This window comes from Ambystoma mexicanum, chromosome 4q, assembly GCF_040938575.1.
Source record: "Ambystoma mexicanum isolate Mex_15411 chromosome 4q, UKY_AmexF1_1, whole genome shotgun sequence".
NCBI lineage: Eukaryota > Metazoa > Chordata > Amphibia > Caudata > Ambystomatidae > Ambystoma > Ambystoma mexicanum.
Window position 1 is genome coordinate 326,805,496 of NC_090928.1, and position 17,332 is coordinate 326,822,827.

A 17,332-nucleotide genomic window follows, 5' to 3' on the forward strand; every position below is an offset into this window, starting at 1 on the left:
TTCACAACCTCAAAGTATACCTGGGAACAGGGATCCCACTTGAGAGAAGTTCTTCAGTTGATCTTCCTGATATCGACTCATTTCATTGCGGAATATTCCATGCACACATTTTTCAGTGCAGAATATTCATCTAAAAACAAATACACCTACAATATATAATTGAATACAATGTACAGATGGTATGTTTGGGAAAAGGTATAAGGGTTTTTTGGGGTTGGGAGTTTGGGTGTTGGTGGGCAGTTATAGGGGATTTCCCCCTGTATTTTCCTGCCACACCGCATCGAAAATCGGTGAAAATTTAAAAATGAAACATTCTGCGATTAAAAAAATCTGTGGTAAAAACACATGAAAGCGATCTTCCTCCTTTATATTGTGGCGCAGGTAAAACCTCGGGTGTCCTTTACCTGAGTTGAACTTTTAGATAACTGTTCTCTCAGAATTTGCCCGACCGTGATCTAGAATGTCCTATTTTACTTGGGACTTGTTTTTTGTAAAGGCTTTACAAATGTAAATAGGTATCGCAATTAACTTAAAGTACATCATCTTCTTTGCCTATCTAAACTAAGCATCCTCCTCTGCTTGTATGCCTATGCTGTTAAATGGGCTGTCCAGTTAGCCCTGTGATTAATGCTATGTCCTCCAATTTTCAGCAAGCAAATTGAGATTATATTAAAAGCTTCTAAATGTTCCTTTAATGCCAAAAGAGAAACATCAATCAGTTTCCAAATTTGCTGTTATAAGTTTGTGCAAGGGTTCTCTCCTCTCATTTATCATAGCTTATTCTTTTTTATAGACAAAGTTGACATTTGCATCATGTAAACTTCAACCCTACATTCTTTTGAGATGTATCCATTACTTTACAAAACATTCAATTTATTTTGCTTCTCCCCCACCCTTGCTGTGTTTTATATTTAATCGGGTCTGGCACACATCTGCATATAAACAAAGCGCTTATTCTGCACTTACTGGAAAGCGAAGCATGGGGTATGGTAGCACTGATTGCCATGTGAACTGTACTAAACACAAGCTAATGCACCTTGCATCGCGTGATGACCTCCCCCCACCCTCCGCTGACATTGGAAGAACATGGATCTTGCTTAACATTGGGGCATGAGCAAAACCCAGGCCGGTTTCAAGCCTGCTAAAGAGGCTGGCTGGGCTGGCCCATTGCTCCCGGGTCTCCAGACTCCTTCCAGTAGATCCAGGAGCTTCCTACGTGTTTCTCTTAACTGCCTTCTCAGGGCATTCGGCCTTGTTCTAAGAAACAGACATTAAATAAAAAAAAATCTGTCTCCAGCATGAAACAAGCAATAACATTACCCTCGTCAAAATAAAAGCCTTTTTTCAGAATTGACTAAGCATGCAAACTGTTTACAGACTGCCTAATTTAAACTTTTATGAAACTTAATGCCTTGTGTTCATTTAGGCTGACAGTCTCTTCTCGTATATAGCACGATGAATGTTAATTCGATCATACAAGTATGCTGATTTGAACATGTCAAGCAGCTGCCTATAACTGCTTATCAACTGCTTTATTAGCAAGTTATATGCAAGTAAACATTTAAGACCATATCATTTTAGAATGTAGTAAACATTTTAGTAACAGTTTAATGTATAGTAAATAAAGAATGACTAGTCACTGAACATTTTGTAAGCAGATTACCCGATAATTAACGAATATATGAACTGATTGTAGGAGAGAAATGCTCATCTTTGTTTGAGAACTGTTAATTAAACATTCCACCTGTTTGATAAGGGCTTGAGAAATGTTAAGCAAGCATGTGTTTTGTCTAGGGTACCTTCGAGGTGCAATTATTACTGTGGTTGCCCCTACTTTTCCCAGAGGGCTTTTGTTCCTTGTGTCAAAATCTATTTCTAACTTCAAGTCTCTGGATGCAATCCCCATTAAACTTTCTTGTCATTTTAATGGCCCCCAGACACAATAATGCTATTTGTTTGCACCAATTTCTAACAACAAATGGGTTCCACATTATGCTCACTATATAGAAGGTTGCATACCCTAACCGAGGTGTCTCCAGTGGCTCTCCAAATGTGGCTCTCCAAATGTGGCTCTCCAAATGTTTTGGGCTACGACTCCCATGGCCATTCAGTAGTGGCTTTGCTGTATAGGGTTGATAGAAGTTGTAGTCCAAACTAGCTGCAGAGTGTAAGGTTGCCGAGCCTCGCCTTAACCTATTTGGAAAACAAGAGGTGGCACTGTGGGAGAGTAAACCAGTGGATGGAAGTTGGTAAAAGAAAGAAGGAGGTGGGATAACATTAGTGGCAGGAGGTTGGTGAGGTGGGGAAAGAGCATCAGTGGGAGGAGAATGATGCGATATAGGAGGAAGCGGGAGACGGACATTAGTGGAAGAAGGTTGGTCAGTCGCAGGAAGAGGTGGGAGCAAAACATCAGTGTAAGGAGGATAATGCGATATAGAAGGAGGCGGGAGAAGAACACCAGTGGAAGGAAGTTGACGAGAGGAAGAAGGAAGTTGAAGTAAGAGAAGAGAAGGAGCAAGCAGTTGTGAAATAAGCAGAGTCCCTAGCCTCAGGGAACCAAATAGGAGGTTGTCTGTCTACACTAAGCGGGAGATTCGGGTCCAAATCCAAGATGGGAGGACAGGCACAGATACATCTGAGTCTTAGCTGAGGAGGATGGCTGGGGAAAGCTGGGGTCCAGGAAGGTGCTCTAACCTCACAACACTAAGAGAAGACTCGGGAAGGAGATCCCTCTTGGATTGATGGGAGTCTTCAAGCCAAGTGTGCAGTACACCTGCACCTCTTGGAAGAAGGAGGGCAGCAGACAAAAGAGACAAAGCAACAAACCTTGAGATACGGCATAGAGTCACTTTCTGGCCAGGCTGACATTGAAGACATCTGGAACTTTTTTAGAGAACACTAACACACTAGAGTCTTGTGAATTAGCCTCTTGCTGGGTGAAGAAGGGTGCTGGAACCCTTAGGCCTGGAACCAAGAACCTACTGAAGTGAGATTTCGTTCCTTCTTGTGAGAAAAATGAAGACTTTTTTAAACATATTCTGTTTGAAGCTCTGTTTTGCATGCCTGCTTGAAAACCTGACAAAGGTTTAAGAAAGTGTTTTATTTAGGCTGACAGTCTCTTCTTTAAGCTGTGGAGCAGTTTCCCGAAAAGGAAATAAGGCTGGTGCCCAGTGTTGCTAATAACCAGGAACACAAGTGAACCCATAGACCTGGGTCCTTTAAGACGAGGCAGCAGTACTTAGAGATGGATGGGGATGCAGAACTTACTCATACATCAATAATCAAACTGATTCAGGAAGTTGGCAAAACTTAGTACTGTTTTATTTGCAATTATCTAAAACAGGGAGTTACAACAGACATCGCACAGTATGTTTTCGATGAATTTTTTTAAAAACACACTTTTTATAGTCCAAATTCGTCATCATTGACGTCACACTACGTGGCCAACTACAAAAACCTACTTGGGGATGTGATAGGCTTACAGGGAACATCTAAGTATACGTTCCATACTAACAGGGGTTGTGATTGGTTCTCTAACATCAGGTGGACAACTAAGCCCTCCTCTAGTGCAAGTCTTCTTCATCATCACAAAATACATGACGATTCATTGGTTACACAAACTATAGGGCTCTCTGTTACGTGGACCTCTATAATTGGTTTTCACGCTTGTACCCTTCTGGAATATTCCACAAGCTAGCAGCACACAGGCTGGTACCCCAGGTGCTTGGGGGAAAGGGGGTCAACCTGGTCATGCCTACCTACCCAATTAGCCCAACTTCTATCATCACTCTTGCAGTCTGCCATTCAATTAAGGCTTTGAACTTGGCCTTGCAGAAGCTCTCTGTGCCTAAGAATAAAAGGGAGTGTGGTATGGTTTTATCTTCTGGTTCCGGTGTAGCTCGACCCAAAGTCTATTTCGATCTGACCATGTGACTGGAGACCACGTTTTCGAGCTGTTTGCTGCATACAATGCTATTAAATGATGAACTCTTGACACCTTCAGTGTTTTTTCATTCTACTTCAAACAGAAGTTTGTTTCTTTCTCACGTTCATGGAACTACTTGACAGACAACCAGGCTCACGGTGGCCTCGACTCTTGGTGCTGGGCCAGCCAGTCTTTCTTGGATTCTCCTTCGCCATTAGGTATTTTCCAACTGCGCCACACTGAAACCCTTTCCATTCACAGGGTTCAAGCTTTGCTAAAGTGCATCATGGAACATCCAGGTTCTATACATTGCTATGTATATACATTGACGCATCGCCCAATCTATTCACTACGCAGCCAGCCGCAGGATTACTTCGTCTACTTCCGTTACAGCATCTTTACAAGTGTAAAATGACTTTACATTTTCTTCAGCGTTTCTTTGCATGAGCATCTTCATTTCGAGCCCGAAATGTTACTCATCTTTGACACCTCCTCCTTAGATCTTATACAATATCTATGTTCTTTTGTCTTATACCTCTTTTTTCAGGGTGTGTCAGTTCTGCTTTGCATGACATCACCAGTCTTCTTTCTCGCTCATTTTCACACTTCTTCCAGGACTCTGTCCAGAAGACCATCATTTCTTTGTGAATGCATATAGGGTTTTCTCAATTGATATCTTGATTCAAGAATTCTTTGCAGTACAGGCATCCTCATTGGAACTGCACGTGTCGCAATTTCCGGTTCTCAACATATAGGCAACATGGGAGCAGAGCTTCTGGTAGGGGTATTTGGCTCTTCCTCTACACAAGCAGCACACACTAAAGGATTTTGAATCATCATTACTTTGTTGTGTGTGCATTTATTTCTTGAAACCGTCATTGTCTTAATTTTATCAGCTGCATTGTGTAGGTTTGCCTATTGATTTGCAGTTGTGATAGGTGGATCCCGGAATGCGCTTCTAGAATCCTCTACAGGTGGGGGCATGCTTGCTTACAGTTTACTTGATGGACAAATGCCCCAGCAGGCCACTGAGCACAGCACCTAAGCATGTCAGAGTGAGGTGTGAGGCATCTCTCAGCCTGCCAACCAACATCCTAAAGCAAGTGAAATGGGTGGCTGCAGCCCTCAAATTTCAAGCAGCCCTTCCTCTGAATAAAACTTTCTTGCCTACCATAACCCTTAGTAGGTAGCTCATGGCATTATAATGTCTGGAGTTTCCAGACTGCCCCTTTCCCTAATCTGCCGCAGATGCTTTTTTCTTACAGAGCCACCTGCAGCAGGGCCACCAATAGTGGCAAAAGGGCGCGATACAAGACCACGTACATTACAGTTACTTTCTGCATAGGGCCTAGGCGGTGCATGTTCTACATGCACAACGTCCGCTGGATCTCCTTTTTCTCCAGAAGGACTCGGGAACACGCAATGAGATGTGTAACCCGTTTCCTGTTTTGTACTATCACACAGTCTCCACACTTGTAGGTGGAGCATATGGGCCAAGCCCTTTTCTTAATAGTTCTAAAATACCCGTTGGGAAATCATTAGATTGCCATCACACTGAGCACTTACCTACTGTGCAGTAGACAACAAAGGGATGCATTCGTGTTGCGGTTCACACAATTTCAAGCTCCAAACACTGGCACCATGTAACTGACATTCTTATTTGTTTCCATTAACTTCCTCTTGCATCAGTCCTGCTTACCATACAAACCCATTTATTTGGAACAAACAATTTATCACGCGAATAAATCTGTTATTTGTGGAGCTCGGCTCTTTCTTCCCGTTTGGGATCACACGGAATTTCCATATTTATAAAATGAAAATGATTTCTAAGTCATTCAAACTCAAGTCTTTTCAGCTTTGCTTAACCGAGTGTTAAAGCTTGTGACCTGATTTTGAACTCGGTGCAGACTCGGTGCAGACCACCTGAGGGTCTGAACGGGAGTGCTATGAAATTCAATGTCAATTTTGCACTGTACAGGAAATATCTATGTGCATTTTTTGGGAGTTTAAAAGGTGTGCACATGTACTTTGCTGATAACATTAGAAGGCATGTGGTTATTTTCCAGGTATTCATGATTCATCTTTTGAGGGGCTGAGAGGCAAATGTTTGTTGGGGTGACTAAAATAACCCCCCAAAATCACCCCAGGCTGAGCCCCCCTCCATTTACCCCCACGCTAGGTGGGATCCTCCAGTAAATAAAGTCAATTTCCACCACTGCCAAATGGCCAATAGACATCAAGCATTCCCGGTGCTGATGTTTTTTTAATCTCAGTATGCAGCCTTGACAACATGTTACAAAAGTGGTATTATTACATTAAAAAAAAAGTCAGTTGTGGAATATATAGGAAAAGTGCTGGATAATGGGAAAAACAAACTACCCTTCTCACAGGCGATGTTAACTAAGGGCGTCTATGTTTGTCCTGAATTGCCATAAGGAATCATTGTAGGCTCTGCCCACTCCAGTACTTTTAATGTGCTGTACAGGTGTAATTTGTATAAGTTCTTTTAGCAGTGTTTTTATGCATTGTTTCTGTGCAGTACACTCATGGTGTGTCTTTGTTATGTTGTAGGCTGTCACCTCTGGTCATTGATATAAATAAGGAGAAACTGACGTTGCATGGAAAACACTAGATTGAGATGGAAGAGGAGTTACAGACCGGATATTCACACACAAAGCAGCCATTTTGCATTGGAATGGTTTATTATGAGGCTATTCCGGAAGAGAGGACATCTTCCTAGCAAACCGCAGATGAAACATCTGGTGACAGTCCATGTCTAGAGGAGCATCTCCAAGCATGCCCGATGGCCAACATTCATTCATTTTTGATGGGATAATGGACAAGGCTTTCTCCAGGGGGACCATTGTCTGTGGCATGCTCCTGCCACATGTGAGATAGATGTTTGCCCAGGACACCAAGAACATTTCAAGAAAACAAACATCTATCACTTTAGCTTCATAGACCCTTACAAAAGGGAACAACGCAACACACAGTCCATATCAAAAACTCCCAAGGCCATTGAGGAGTAGATGACACGTTGCTAATGGTAAGTACACAACATACATTGTGCCATCGTATCAAACTCTTCCAATGCCAATGGGAAATATACCACTTTACAACAGTGGAAGAGACTGGAAAGATATGCACTAAACAGCACAGCAACTTACCTTCGACACAAACGATTATTGTCATCTTCCTTGGAGGTCCTGAAGTTTTCTTGGCATTTCAGGGGCCATTTTGCTGCTCTCTCTGAGGTATTTTCCTTTCAATGGCAGGCACCACAGTTTCCAACCCTATCGAGGAATTTGCGGTTGTTTTGGTTCTATGGTGTGCCTTTGTAGAACTTGTTGGTCGTCGTTTCGAGAGTGGTGCTGTTAGCAGGTCAGCAGTTGGCAAACAATGTGTTCAGACTTGAACCCACAATAATGTTGTTACTTGGAAAACTCCCTCAGTTTTAAGTTCTTCAAAGACCATTGTCCCTTCACCAGAAGTCGTATCATTTCAATTGCCATCTTTTTCTTGTTTGAAGGGCTGCCCCGCAATGAGACGAGGGTCACTCTGAGAGTGTTGATTTAGACTCTGCAGGTGGGTTATTAATATCTATGTTTATTGCAACACAGCACAATGTAGCCTTGATTGCCCGAAAACTGTCGTTTTTGGCTTTCTCTTCGGTGTGAAGGCGTGAGGGGGATTGGATGCCAGCGATTTTACTGGAGTTGCTGCTATCATCCATTCAGTGATAGCTGTAGGGTACAGGAGAGCCTTAACAAAGAGTGCTGCCTCATAGCGTAAACATTCCTTATTCCTTTACAGGGCCCAGTGAAAACAACATGGCCCATACACAAAGAATTATTACTAATACTTACTGTGGACAGAGAGGCAGAACCACATAAATGCAAAGATAAAGGGGATTGGTCATCTAGAGGGCGGCCATTTTGATAGCTGAAACGTTTCTTTTTCCAGGCTTTGCAGGTTCCACGGGCAGTATGTGTTGTCTCGGTATGATTGAACTGGGTAGTGGCTAAATGTGTGGGTTATGCCAGCCAGTATATATACTGTATACACATTCACTGTAATGGAGCCCCCTTTTCACATCCTTTAAAGCTGCATAGTTTGAATGCACCATGAAATAAGTCTGTGGGAAGAGACATTTACCATTAAAACATTCTCAGCTGACCATGATGAAATGCTGATTCATATACCTTTATTTGGGGAAAAAACGGACACAATACGTTTAGTAGTGTCTATACACAGAAAAAAAACATTGCTGGGGCAGATGAAACTTACAGCTCCTTTTCCCAGGTGGGCTTCCAGACTTTGGTCCATCAACGTTCCGGTAAAATGGCACACCTGAATGCTTATGCACCTGAGAACAGGGAGAAATACTGTGCATAGGGCACGCAGCTGCAGGCTCTTTGACCCCTGCTGATTGACAAAATGGCACCTTGGTATGAAACGATAGCGTCTCACTGGGATGTTCAGCTGTGTATCAGGAATACATTGGAGCCAAAATAGTGTGAAGATGTATTGATCAGATGGCGTTTTTGCTTATATAAAGAGTGATGTGTACAAATGTTGATCTCAAGGGTGGTACACTGCATCGGGGTAATTTCCCAAGAAGCATCTCTTAACCACTCTTGTCTTCTCCAAACTGGACTACTGTGCCAGCATCCTCTTCGGTCTCCCCAACTACGTTTTCTGTCCTCTCGACAAGATCATTAACTTGGCTACCATGACTCTCTTTGAACTCCCTCACTTCACACCTACTTCCTCATACAGTCACCAGGCTGAATGGCTGATGAAATAAAACAGGGCCCGATTTAAATGTCTTCTCCTGGTTCACAAATCTGTCCACCGTAAAGCACCACAGTATATATTCTCATCTACCCAACTCTTTAAGCCTTCTTGTAATCTCTGCCCTGCCTCGACTACCCTTGTGGCTCCTCATCCTACCTGTGATTCCTCTCGCTTCTGCTCTTTCCCTCTTCTAGCTCCACTTGCATCGAATTCTCTTCCCCCGGACATCCGAGAAACAGTCCACACAGATTTGTTAAAAACCAAACTAAAATCCTACCTCCTCGCCTCTGAGTTGCCCTCTTAACCTACCTCTCATCTTCCTACTAGCTAACATTTTCCCCTTGCCTCTGACCTGCCTCTGTCTCTCACTTCCTCTGCCTTCATTCTAGTACTTTACCCATCATGGCCATGTCCTGAGCACAGCCGGGCAGTACCGCCTACCTGCACTTAAACATGTCCATTGTTGATTGGCCTTAATCTATGTATGCACTTATGTATTGTCCCCGTTGACTGTTCCATTTACTCCCCTCTACAACTTGGTCAGAATGTCCTTCAAACTCACCCCATTATAAGAAACTCACTGCTTCCTGTCAAATCTGATTTCTTATCTGTACGTTCTTTTGTGATCAAAAGAGCATTGTTCCCCCTGTAAATAAATAAATACATAAATTAGCTACCCCCAGGGACCGCTCCAGCCGTGACTGCCCTCCATCTTGAAGGACACTAAAAAGAACGAGAGATCTATCCCTCATGAATAATGCATTGCATTTCAAAATGGCAGGGCTCTTTCTCAGGCTCCCATACAAGAAATTAGCATTGACCATATATAGGAAGGCCAGCATCACTTCCGCCACAAGACTCTTCCTGTCCATACATTCTGAAGCGCATTCCCCTGCTCGGTGGTGCCTGGTACAGAGCACTTGTTGAGGGTTGTGAGATCCTGGTTCTAGGGGTGAAGGGGTTTGGATCTCGGAAGACTCGGCCCTGTGCCATTACAAATGGCGCAACCCCTAGCTCCCATCACAGCCTAGGTGTGAATACATACCAGTCATGCTATCCACAAAACAGGACCAACCGGCCCTGTGTAATCTGGAAAACCATTGCAGCGCCCACATCTGTCACTCGCCATGTGGCTAGCCAACCACACTACACAAAGTTCAACGGTGTCCATCTTTACACATAGACCACTGTGGTATGACTGTAATGATAAGAAAGAAACAGCAATTACCATCGTGCTGATTTAAAAAGAAAACCACATCTGTCACTTCTGTGACAGTCTCATGTTCCAAATCTCCCAACTCTGCTTTAGACTCCAATTGAAACCTGAGAATCTACTTGGAAGATGTTCTGAAGCCGTGCTGTTATCCACCGATTCTCAGAAAAAAGCGGGCGTGCTGGCCTTGGGCCGGGTCGGCCAGGGGCATACAGGGCTGATGAAAAAGGGCCCACAGAAGCAAATGGCAACGTCTTCCATTTTGGGACAGACGGTTTGATTGAACACAGGTTTTTTTTTGTTGTTGAATAAATGGCCTGCAAATGGTACTGTTTAAAGCATGTTTGTTCAGTAACACTGGCAGAAACTACTAGCTTCGCCACGAAGTAACTCCTCAAACGGTCCCACGTTGGGCCAAAAGCTGTCCCACACTAGCATGTTTGCACTGCACATAGCGCCTTGCCCTATTGGCCAATTGGGGCCAGGCTTTGAAGCTAAGAGCTGTTGTTGACTGTCTTAATATACGCATGTTACGTTCCCGCAGTTGCTTCCCTGTGAGTGCCAGCTCGCCTAATTTCATGCTACAACCGATGTTAGCGTGTCACTGCCATTCCAATTTCCTCACCCCGACATCCTCTCCCATCACATTACCTTTGAAGGATCCTGTTTACTATACAAAATTATTCACTTGGAACAAGCAATTTATCAGTGCCAGTAGCCCGTTATCTGCTTTTTTTCATTTAGTTCTGCGCGGAATTTACATATTTATAAAAACGAATATTATTTTTAGGTAATGCGACTCAAGACTTAGGGCCCGATTCTGTGGTGCATGCAAAAATAGAAAAGTGTTGTTCCATGGAGGAAGACACTTTTTTCTTAAACGCACCATATTCTGTTAAAGTAAGAATGTGGCAGCCTGCCAATCAGCCATGCGCCGGTGTCAAGGCCTGACAACCACCCTAGCAAAAACGAAAGACAGCAAGTGAAATCCACCCAAGTCCCAGGCTGCCATGTGGTCCTTGAGCATAGGTGAAGGAAGAGAAAGAGTGTCCACAACGAGCAGTAGTCCTGGGTTCACCCCCCCCCTCGTTCTCTGCCTATTGGATTTAAAATAAAAGAAGCAAGGAGGCGAGGCTGCTGCAAGTGGGGCCTTCTGAGTACCGGGAAAGGCCATCTGCGTAAGGGTCCATATACTTTCAATGGGACTTATTTTTTTGGGGGGTGAGGGGCAGCACCCACCAGTCCCCCAAGAAAAAAGAAGTCGGCGCCCCTGTAGCAGGCCCTAGACCTCATATGGTGGACCTGGCAAGACCACCAGCGATACTAAAGAACTTATGCCTCGAGGTCCAGAGGCACTAATGCTAACCTAGAGACTGCCCGTAGTACCCGTGACCTTTAGGTATCTGGAGGGTTGAGTCATTTAGATAGCACCTTTCAGCATAGATATGGCCCCAACGCGGGTGAAGCCTTCGGAAGGATCCAAATCCGGAGTATGGGAAAAAAGTGGGGGGTGTTAGTATGTGCGTGTGCATATAGCTGTTAAAGGTTCCGAGCAATGGCCAAGTCCGGCTATCCACCCATGTCTATTGTCACGTGGTTGGGTGGAGAAAGGTCTGCTAAAGTGGAGGGGGTGCAAGAAGATAGTCATTATGTGTGTAGCTTCAGGCCACATTTGTTGTCGTGAAAGGAAGCTGCATTTTTATGGCAGAGATGTTGTGCAGAGTGTTATTAGAGGTGTGCGTGAAAGCAGATGCGTGCAGAAATGAGGCTGCGCCTTTGGCTAAGACATACAATAAACATTGCCCACCCCCTGGACTCCATCTAAGTGGTAAATACTACAGACTCTCCATGTCAATCTAAGTGCAACACATTGCCCACCCTCAGTGTTCATCCAAGTGCGATTTGCTGCCCACTCACAAGTCGTCCAACTGCAATACATTACCCCATCAAACAGTTCAGGTGCAGAGAGAAAGCCCACCCTAAAAAAGCATTGTCTTAATATAGACAAACAACCAGGAACACTAGTTAATTTACAATTTTGTACACAACATACAAAAGTACAGTCCAGTCAGATTGACTGGATTTAGTGAACATAGAACATGTTTATTCCTTTCTACAATCTGCAGAACTTTTACTGCTGTGGTTTAGCCACAGCAGTAAAAGCTTTCTCAACTTAGTAACTATACATCGAGATCACACACTTTCTGAACCACACACCTCTTGTCATTTTTTCTGCAGAGACCAACATGACACTTTCTCCACTACCAATTCCACCGTCCTGATGAAGGCCAACAACATACAAGCTTCATTAAACAGCTTCATCAATTTGGTCGAAACACAGTAGTGTTGACGACCCTCTCACCACACCAGTGTTCATCGCTAACACTGATATTTGTTCACCAGAATCTTGTATTGTGTTTACATGTTACTTGTTAATTGAGTTCTACAGATTGTAGAAAGGAAGAAACATGTTCTATGTTCACTAAATCCAGTCAATCTTACTGGACTGTACTTTTTTATGTTGTCTACACAATTGTAAATTAACTAGTGTTCCTGGTTGTTTTTCTTTACTATGTCAAATATATATATTAAAAACTTTGGGGCCAACATTTTCCTGACCCTAACTCATTTGAAATACTGTTTTTTTCTACTTCTAGGGCTATAATCATGAAAGTGTGTGTTTTCTCTCACCCTGATTATTGTGTGATTATAAAAGTGTACACCCACGTGGGTAAATCAGGAGCCCTTTTATAAAATCTAAAATGGCATACCTTCATTGGTCAAAGCAAATTCATGTAACTTCTGATGTGCAGTACCACCCAAACTATCCAATCATGTAGTGAGTGTGAACAGTGAAGTCAGCAAAGTACACACAGCAATATCCTCTGCCATGAGCTCATCCTGTTTGGCAATCCAGACAGTTCTCAGGCCTTTCTGCAGTTTACTCTGCACCCCTTTTTGCAACTCCCATTTTGAAACATGTTGCTATCCCTAGCACATATTCTTCAGGCTATCTCTTGGGAACCAGGTGGCTTCATAAAAAAACATAACTGAGGCTCTGCTCTTTGCAAATTAATGTCTAATATTTATTTGTGCTACCAAGCAATCCTATTGCAGACACAGTTGTTCCAACTCCCCTAGGGGTGCAGTATAACCACAATCTAGTGTTATGCTTTGGCAATTTCTCCATTCAAGGCATCGTTCACAACAAAATATGTCCTTAACAACTATTGTACATATCTATCGTCAAGAACATAAACCGTTATTCTGCATTTCACTCCAAGCTCCTGAAAACAGCTAGGCCCTGCAACAATAGCTAATATGTGTGTTGCCCCTCACCCTTCCTTCAAGGACCTTGGCATGCTGAATACTCGCTGGGAGAAGCAGGAATAAAGTTTAATTCAATGGAAGTACAGAGACTCTGAACTGTGGCCTGGTGGCCTAAATGAAAGAAATCTACACACTCTGACAGGGTTTAGTTAAAAATGGCAGGACTCTCGCTAATGTGGCAAGATGCCCATATGCTAATGGAAACCAGTAACAAAATATGTTGCCGCCCATCGTTCCATCACATACTCGGTAGCCTAGTGTTCTCTACAATGTGGCGCAACTAAATCTAATTTGAAAATGGCCTGAAATTCTGCCACAAATGACAAAAATATTGACTCTGAAAATGACCAAATCTTCATGCTTATCCAATTTCCACAGCTTGTACATCCCTTTACGCTTAGGGAGTTGCACCTGCATCCTAACGGATCTAATACCATTGATTAACCTGGTGACCTTCCAGTGTTCTTTTACCTCAAAATCACCAACATGTTTGACCTGGTCATGCACCTTTAACATTAAAAATAATGCAACATACAAAGAAATGAATGGTCTAACAAGAGGTACAACATGTGTCAACCAAAAAAAATATTTGATAAATGACCTGAAAGGACAGTGTAGGCAATCATAACTCCAGTCAGACAAAATCCTATGCAAAGTTCACAAAAGCGGTAATTAAAGACCCATCAAGAAATAAAAAGGGGCATGTTTCCCTAATGGCATTAATGGGTCCACCAACAAACCAAGGGAAATCTTCAACATGTTTTGGGAATTAACACATCCTGAAGCCCTAAAACCCCTTTTCAAGCCTAGATATAGTATACATGAAAAGAATCTCTTTGTAGTTTGACAGGGATTTTACCACCGTCAAATTGCAAGTGAAAGGAATAGCGAGGAAAGTAAGAGGGTGTGATGCTGGAAATGCATTGGAGGGACAGGGCCACCCTGTCCTTGTCCTGTAGTCCTTTTTCATATGTGTTCTGTATTGTTTTCTGCCCAGGAGTCCATGTGGGACTCCTGGCAGTGCAGCTCTTTCTGTTTTTGGTTTGGTGTACAAACCCCTGGGATACCCTTATGGCACCCATGGGTGGGGGCACAACCCTATGCCCCTAGTGTATGGTTTTGGGCACCTATGTGTGGCCTACAGAGCAGGGTATGGGCTGGTGGCAGCTCCATGCTGAATTTGACAGGTGCTCTGAGTATCCTCCATTTTGGGATACCCAGGCCCTGCCATTGGAATCAGTTGATTACTGATAGGAAACAAGATGGCCCCCGTGGCCTCTTGCTTTCTATTGCCTGTTACCTTGTTTTCCCAAAGTCCTGGGAAGCCCTGACTCTGTCCCTTCCCCCTGACTGGCTTTTGGGTGGAAGTTCCATATATGGTGTTGTTGTGAAGTCCAGGCCAGACTGGCTGGAGTCTTCCCAGTGACTGCATGTTGTAGGCACACCCTGTGGGTGGGACCTGGGTGAATGGAGTGTGTGACCAATGTGCACTTCTTGTTGTAGATGTCTGGTTTCTAGTATGAAGTACAATGACTGAGACAGCCCTGCCCGAAACTGGTATGTATGCCGTGTGTAGTGTTGAATGGCTGAGTACTTGTCCCAATACACATTCCTTGTTGTGAGTGTCTGAGAGGGAGGAGAATAGCCTGAATGCACTGTATGCCTGATTGGCTGACTGACTGCTGAACGCCCTTCTGAGTGATTGGTTGCCTGAGTGTGACCCATCAGAATAAATGGGAGATGAAATAGTATATCTGGGGGCCTCTCACTGCTAGAAATCGTTCAGAAGCGGAAGTTGAAACTGACCTTTAATCTCGGTGCCAAGCCTGAAGAAGAAGGTTGACTGCTGTCTCCCTTCGCAGAAATCCATAAACCGAAAGCTGTTGAGACTGATCCAAGAGAGGACCTGGTTAGGCACCCTCTTCCCATGCTCCAAGGGACCATCAAGCACCGCTAACCTTCGCCGAAGCACCCTGGAAGTTAGACCTTAGACAGACTGCTGACGGGAGACAGGGACCGCCGAGGAGAACGAAGATAAGCACCGGACATTCCATCCACCGTCCTCGACCAGGGTTCGCAGGTTTGCTATAACCGCTGGAGGCCCATCGAAGCTGTGTTGCCCAGAAGAGGGGACCACTCGACGCCGTGCCACTGACGACTGGAGCCGCAACGCTCCTTTGCCTAAGACTTTTGATTCACAGACGTGCTCGTCCACACCACCGCCTGCCTTATCCCGCCGGAGAAGGCCAGGCCGTCGACGCACCGAGTAGCATCCGCCGGTGGGTTTCCCGCCACCCAAAGACTGTAGAGATGCTGGATGACTCGACGCCCTTGCTGGGCCACAGTTCTTCACAAACTCTTTGCAGTCCTGAACTATCGACATCGAGGTGCCCCGCATGCCTCTTTCTTGCAGGACGTCTTCGCTCTGTCGTCGACGAGCACCACTGGGACCGAAGTGCCGCCTCGACGCCAAGTTCACTTTCTTCGAGGGATCTCGACAATCCGTGGCTCCTGCTTTAAAGGGAGCCGCTCAAGAAGGATCTGTCGACGACTCTCCGTCGAACTCTGCTATTCCAGGTACATTGGGGTAGTAGAAACATTGTAGAAGGAAATATGACAAATTGAACAATATATGGACTGGGCTTGTAGTGCATCTTTATTTTACAGGTTGCCCAGGTGGGGGATCTCCACACAGAACTGTGTCTAAAGGTAGGGGCCAGTAGTCTGCCAATTGTTTTAACTGCTTTCCTCCTATATCTATTGTTGGTTGCCTTTTATTTAGTGATTTGTGGGACATTTAACCAGAGTACAGTTGATGCACTTTAATGAAATCTGATAATAATTGTGGTACCACTTAGAACTGTATATATTTGCCAGTGTAGATTTACTGAGCATAAAGTGAGTTATTGTGATTGTGTATATAACCTTGAAACTTAATTATATAAAGACTGTGTTTTAACTAATACAGTGTGTGGACATTCCTTTGTGGGTGCTTGGGGACTACACTGTACTTAAGAACCAGCCTGCATCACCTCCTGAGAAGCTAGGCCCTGATTGCTCGTCCATTGCTATCTACAATAGAGAATATTGGCAGGGGTCCTGAGTGCCTCTCCTCTACCATATAGAGAGCAGGAGTACAGACACCCCACGCCAGTCTTTACAGTGGATGGGGGGTGTTCCGTGAAGTATGGAAAGCTTTCTACACACAGATCCAGGCAAAAGACTCTGATTAGAAGAAACAAGTTAGAAGTCCAACACAATGGGCCTCATTACACGTTGTGTGGTAACCATGGCGCTATTAGCGCCATGGTTGCCGCTGGTATTTTAACATGTCCGCCTTGGTGGATGGCAGAATTACCGGCCTACTCCAAGGTGAGCGGGGCCGGTAATTCCCCTTTCACCAAGGCCCTTCCCCATTCCCATGTTTGCCCCCATAGGGCATAATGGGAACGGGGAAGGTGGTAATTACGGTATCGCAAATTGCTTTACCGTAATTAGCACCGAGGTCCCTTTGCGGCACCCCACTTTAACGGCTGGTAAAACCAGCCGTTAAGGTCGGGTCCCGCAAAGGGAACTCGTAGTAAAGCGTTAAAGGTTTACCGGTACCGGTGCCCTTACCGGTACCGGTAAACCCTTACCGCCAATATCTGGGAGGCCCCAGGCCACACAATAAAAATCAAGGATGCCAAGGTTTTCCCCTTCTGCCCTGTCCAACTGCACTAGCAGCTATTTCCTGGTCCTGAACTAATGTTTCGGAAGTGTCCCAGGAGGATCATTTTGCCATGCTATCCAAAGAGCCGGATGCACTGGTTAGTACTGATGCCTTGGGATAGTCAAGAAATTATAATTTGGGAATAAGCTTCATGAGGCGCTCTATCCTTAAATAAGACCCCTGATTGAGACCATATTCCACTGACACTATTGAGATTGTGCCCAGGAGTAATGGGGCCCAGTATTCATAGTTTTCAATGCAGTTCTAAAGCTACTTTGCATCTATTTGACATCGACCAATGTAAACGTCTTGACAGTTCTTTAAAAGAGAAACTGGGGACACCCTCTGGGGACAG